Raw genomic sequence first — 6,194 nt, 5'->3', positions numbered from 1 at the left:
ACCTGCTCTCTCTCTCTCTCTCACACACACACACACTCTCTCACACACACACACACCCTCTCACCCACACACACTCTCTCTCTCTCTCTCACACACACACACACACACACTTATTTATTTTTATACAACACAGATAATGTACAAAGTTTATAATAATTTACTTCAAAATTGTATCCAGAGGTTTTTCAAAATAAGAGAAAGTCAGTATAAACTAAGCAGAATGTATGTTTAAAAAAGTAAGGTCAAAGGGCTATCTATGGAATAACTGTGATAAGGAATTAAAATTATGTATTTCACTTAGCATATTTAAGAAAATGTATAAAAGCAAGGTGATAAATATTTTTACTACTCAGTATCAATAAATTGTGTATATATTAATTAAAATGAAGTAATAGCTGGAATGTGAATTTTGTAATCATGTATGTTTGGAGTTATGTACATTTTGGGAAATGTATAATGTAGCTTTTGTTTATCTTGTATAATCATATTCAGTGAAAAAAGTGACCTTCATCAGTTATATACTGTATGTATAAAGGGTAGGCATAATAAACAAGGCTTTGGCCTACACCTTTTTTGGTAATCATTTTGTTCATTCATTTTATTTTTGTGAAAAGTTGTCTGTGAGGACAAAATTAATTTTTTGATGATGATGATGGTGATATGCCAACTATTTTACATGTGGGAATGATGACCAAATCATGTGTCATAAAATCTTTTATATTTGAGCATTTTTCTTCCCTACACTCCAGTTCATCGGGACATTCATAATTTGAGTGCATTAAAGCTTTTATCGCTTTTTATCTCTCCTCTTTCCAGTATGCATTTGTCATTTTTATTTAATTTCTTTTATTTTCTTAAATGTGTGTATATATATAGTATTTATAGAGTTTTAGCTTTTAGTTTTAATTACTTTTTCTTATTTGTAAGTCGTTTTGGATAAAAGCATCTGCCAAATGACTAAAAGTAAAGTAAGTACATTAAAGCGAGCATGAAATCAGCATTACTCTCTTAATGCTGTGAATGATTCCTCCATTCCTCTCCCTGTGATCTGTGATGTAAATAAGTCTGTTAAGTGGACACTAATGATGATCATTAACTCTCTCTTCTGTTTGTCAGTGAGTCTATCTGACTGTTTCTGTTAAATATGCGTAACTGCATTAGTATCACTCAGCTGAAGAAAAAATGTCCATCGCTATAAACACTTGCAGTTTCTTAAGTTCATGAGAAAACATTAATTACAGAATAAAGTTATTATATGTAATCCAAATTCTATTTCAGAATGTGATATTAATAAAACACCTTCACTACTTTACAGGCATTTTTTTCTCAGTATTTTTGTGTTTACCACATTGTATCCAGCACCTCTACCCAACATGTGCAAAATACTCTCTAATCTCTCTGAAAAAAAGCTAATTAACAACTTCTGTGTCTGCCATATGGATTCAAACTCATATCAGTTTAGTATGTTCTCTTTCTCACTCGTCTTTCGTCTCTTTCAATCGCAGGAATAATCTCCACTCTGTGCCAATCGGACCGTCGACGCTCCAGAGCAGATTTTTCCTGGTATTTGCGTTCATTTGTTCGGAGAGATGCCCGCGTGTTCTTCTGGGAGAGAGGCAGAAAAGAAGAGAAAGGAGGATCTTATCACTTCATCCACAGCTTCTCCATCTGCGTCTTATCTGAGCGCTGCGGATCTTATCTGAACACATGCTGCTTTCTACACGGATGAGCAACAGAGAGCCACTATAGCAGGAGAGAGAGTGTGTATGTGTGTGTGTGTGTGTGTGTGTGTGTGTGTGTGTGAGAGAGAGAGAGAGAGAAATTAAACATAGTTGCTTCATGCTTTAAATACACTTCTAGAAAACATGACATCTCTCTAACTGGAAAATAACTGAAGAGTTTCCTCGGCCTTTGTCTGGATGTGGAGTCATTTCGAAGTGATTTTGTTTGTCTTCTTGAGACTCTTTAAACGTCATGTTGACCATGAGCTGCTCTTGACCGTACACTTTTAGAAATGTTCACTTAGTCACGGACAGACGCGCTGGCTGTCTTTCATTCTCACTGAGGCAGGAGACGCGTGAGGGTCCCTGATGGATCCGTGTCTATCCTCAAGACCACCACAAGAGAAGAGAGAAAGACTAAAAACTCTGAAAGAAGAAAACATTATAACACAAAAATGGACAACGCTATCTACAGTGCTAACTGTAAAAGGGTTTATCATCATGAATCTGCCCTGGTCAAACTCAGAGATTTGAACTTATTAATTATATCTTGATATTTACACTAAAGTTAGTCAGAGTGAGCGACTGCAAGTTCACTTACATGAGGACATCAAGTTCTTTTTCATATTTTAACCATCTATTGAAATATTGACATAATCAAACATGATTTGTGTAATTTGATAAACAAGATGAATGTTTTAGAAAGACACAAGCCAACTTACACCACAACACATCCCAGAATACACCATATCCACTGAAAAATACTGATGCGTGTGCTGCTGTTTTCATAGAGAGACTGACTTTTGGTAGTTAAAGGGATTTTACAAAATATTAACAAAAATAAGTGATAATGACTGATATATATAGCTGCAAACAGCGGGTAACACTTTACAATAAGGTTTCATTTGATAGCATGAACTATATTGGTTAACATGAACAATAATTATACAGCATTTAATAATGTTAGTTAATATTAAGTTCAAAATGTACTAATTAACATTTAGAGTTGTATCTGTTAACATTAGTTAATGTACTGTGTGAACTGTGTAGTCCAGGATCAGGCTTAAAAGATTTCTTATCATATGGTTCCATCTTGTGGACAACCTTAGCATTACAACCTTAATCTGTCCACTGAAGTGCCTTTTTAATTTGCTGTCACTGCCCTAATTATAAAAAAATCATTAAACTAATCATGTTTCCTCAGAATGACATGTTCTCCATGTGTAAAAGTTCTAAAGAGTTTGAACAATGCACTTTAAAGATATAAGACATTTCTTGTTTCCTTTTTTTTTTTTTTGCTATTAATTAAAAAAACTGCCATGGCAACAGCATTTAAGGTATCCAAAACCCGTTCACAATTTAGGTTCCTAATTGTTTTGGCATCACATAGACAAAGTTTGGTGTGAATTGCATGATTTACCTATAAGGAGTATTCAATAATACACAGCCTGAATTTTTCCAAAAATCCACATTCAGACCAAAATAGCCAACTTCCTGTTGGTCATAGCTAATGACTGTAAATTAGGAAGTTATCCGGCTTGATGAGAACAATATATGTACAGAGTTTGGTGACTTTTGACAAAAGGTGGTGCTATAGAGTGCCTGCTTCATGCCCATTTCTGAGCTTTTGCCAGTGTCTAACTATCATTAATCCTGATGTGTGTGTCGAGTTTCATGAAATTCTAAGCATGTTAAGTGCCTCAAAAACAACTGAAAATAATATTCAAGTTTGACACATTGCCATGGCAACAGTATTTAAGATATCAGTAATCCCTTCAGAGTTTTACATCTGTCGAGTTTTGACATTATCCTGATGAAGTTTGAAGCAAATCAAGTAAAAATAATAGGCTGATTTCAAAGCATTTTAAAAATGGCACACTTCCTGCTGCCAGTTGTTGGCGCTATACCTTTGACGCCTAGTAGTCACATCTATGTGATCAGCATCATATAACGAACAAACTGCTGACGTTTAATCAAAATCAGATAATGTGTGCAGCAATTATTACACATTTCTTGTTTCTCATTTCTCGCCATAAATTTGTTGCCTCACCACGGCCAAACCGTTTGAGATATCAAAAATCCCTTCACAATTTTGCATCCTCTGTGTCTTGAGATCATGTTTGGTGTCAATCGGATGAAAATTCCTACACAATGTGAACTTTTCACAAAACCTTGAATAGCCATCTTCCAGTGGCGTGGAGTGCTGACTGTCAGCATGAAAGTTGTTCAGCTCGGTGAGATCTATATGTGTATGAATTTTGGTGACTATAGATCAAATGGTGTGTGCTACAGAGCCCCTTAAAAATAACCCTTTAAAAGGTGTGAATTCAGAGAATGATCTGTGTTTGTTCACTGCTTCATTCATTTCTACACTTTGTACTACTGTTGTTCTTTATTTGATTTTGCACTGTTGATTTGTTTTTAAACTAGCAGGATGATCTGTGTAGTTCATTGAAGCACCAGAGACACGCTCAGACCTACAAGCATGTTCTTCAGCTCACGCTAAAAGTCCGTGACGGGGAATGAGTCGAGGGTCAGGTGCTATGTTAAACAGCTGCTCAGACGCAGATACTAATGGATTTCTGCCTGCGGCTGCAACGAGGGTCACCGCAGGGGTTGCCGACTGTTTGCAGCTTTTACAGGATGCTACACTCGCCACCAGAATTCAGAACAGAGCCACGAGAGCCACGTCAACAGCTAAGATTTGATGACTGTCTTTACATATAATTACAACTAGTTTAATTTCTGAGTAAGACACCATAAATCACTTAAATCCATAAGGTTAAATGACAAAACTGAGTTCAACCAAGAGTCAATCTCCCTGTTCTTAGTTTCAAGCAGAGATGGATGTGGATGCATGTGCCAATATTTGCACATTCAGCATGCATGTGTGATTCAGTGTGAGGAAAAACTGATCTCGACTAGAAGCTTCCAGGCAGGTGTGTTGGAGCCAAACACTGCAGGACATCAGCCCAACAGGACACCCCTGATCTATGGGCCCTGTCCCAAATGGCACTTGCAGTCTTACGGACTTACAATGCCACTGCATGCATGTGTCCATTAAGTCCACAAGACCGTAGGGTGTCCCATTTGTCATTTTAGCTTTCAGAAGGGTGCTCACGAGTGCCCTCTTTGTGGCATTTACTACTTTATTCAGTAACTGAAAATACTATTAACTCATTTTAATTTGATGCATGATGAGTAAGACAGTGAATAAGAAAAAAAAATAAAACATAATATATATATATATATATATATATATAACAGAGGATTCAGAGTCAAGGAAATGTCAAAATGTAAAGTTTCATATCATTTAGTATTTCACAACTGGGATAAAAAAAAAAAAATTTTCTTCTAGATTTCAAGATTACACAAAACGTTTTTATGAGGAACCTGTAACTGTTCCTGCCCGATATTTACACATGGCAATATGAAGGAATTAAAACAAAGATAGAGAGAGACAATCAACAATACTATCAGATAAAGCAGACCAAAAGAGACATGCAGTGAAGTTAATCTCTGTGGCTCTTGCTGGATGTTATGGGAAAGAACTGTTTCTATCACACAAACAATAACAGATGATAAAGAGTCTGCCAGTGAGCTGCAGTTATCAGCAGAAGTATCACAGCGCTGGCAGGAGGATTAGATGAAACACACTAGCAAAAAACAGCTCAGATAAAGTCGAGAGTTTTTGTTTGGCCTGATTCTCAGGGTCAAATCAAGATTGAACATATTGTTTATTTTCCAAGCAGCTACACTCAGAGACATGTGGCAACCATAAGACATTTGTGGCCAGAAAACTTTCCCATTAACAGGCTCATTCAAAACTCACACAGTTGCATGTTGTCGTCAAATGCACCTCTTTCATTCACGTTAAATAGAGTTTGTGTTGTAGTCACTCTCCACTTTAACACGAATGAGTTTTATCACCTTGTCAGCCAGCGTTTGAGAACTTCCCTGTCAAAGGCCAACAAACGCCTTAGATCCTGAATCATCGCAGGGAGTCTATGGCCTGTCAAACTGGATACATGTTGTTTTGTTAATGATCTCGCCACACTCAGGTGACTGTGAGACAGCCGCAGGAGTCGAACTGTCTGAGAGGCTGCTCGTATCAGCGCGCTCATGCGAAACGTGTTTTTCTTTCAGGTAATGTAAACAGCTGGGTTAATTCCTGTGTTTTCCTGAAAGATCGCTGCCGTCACACTATGAGTTTAAGAAACACGTCTGTTCTGAGCTCTAATGGACTGTATGTGGGTAACAGATGACTGACAAAGAGATCCTGGAGAATGCTGTGAATACACAATATTATTTTATACTGGTACATTTCATTTAATTTACATTTCTGAAGACATGTGCAACAGCTAAAGAAAGAGTTACATATATATCCCTTTCTGAAATTAAAGCAACTTCATATCATTCTGCAACATTTTGTTTGTTTAAACTGTTGTATGTTTTAGTCACCAGAACAGGCAA

The sequence above is a fragment of the Sinocyclocheilus rhinocerous genome, unplaced genomic scaffold (assembly GCF_001515625.1).
Source record: "Sinocyclocheilus rhinocerous isolate Xijiao unplaced genomic scaffold, SAMN03320098_v1.1 scaffold3801, whole genome shotgun sequence".
NCBI classification, from domain to species: domain Eukaryota; kingdom Metazoa; phylum Chordata; class Actinopteri; order Cypriniformes; family Cyprinidae; genus Sinocyclocheilus; species Sinocyclocheilus rhinocerous.
Note: the sequence above shows the minus strand (reverse complement) of the source record.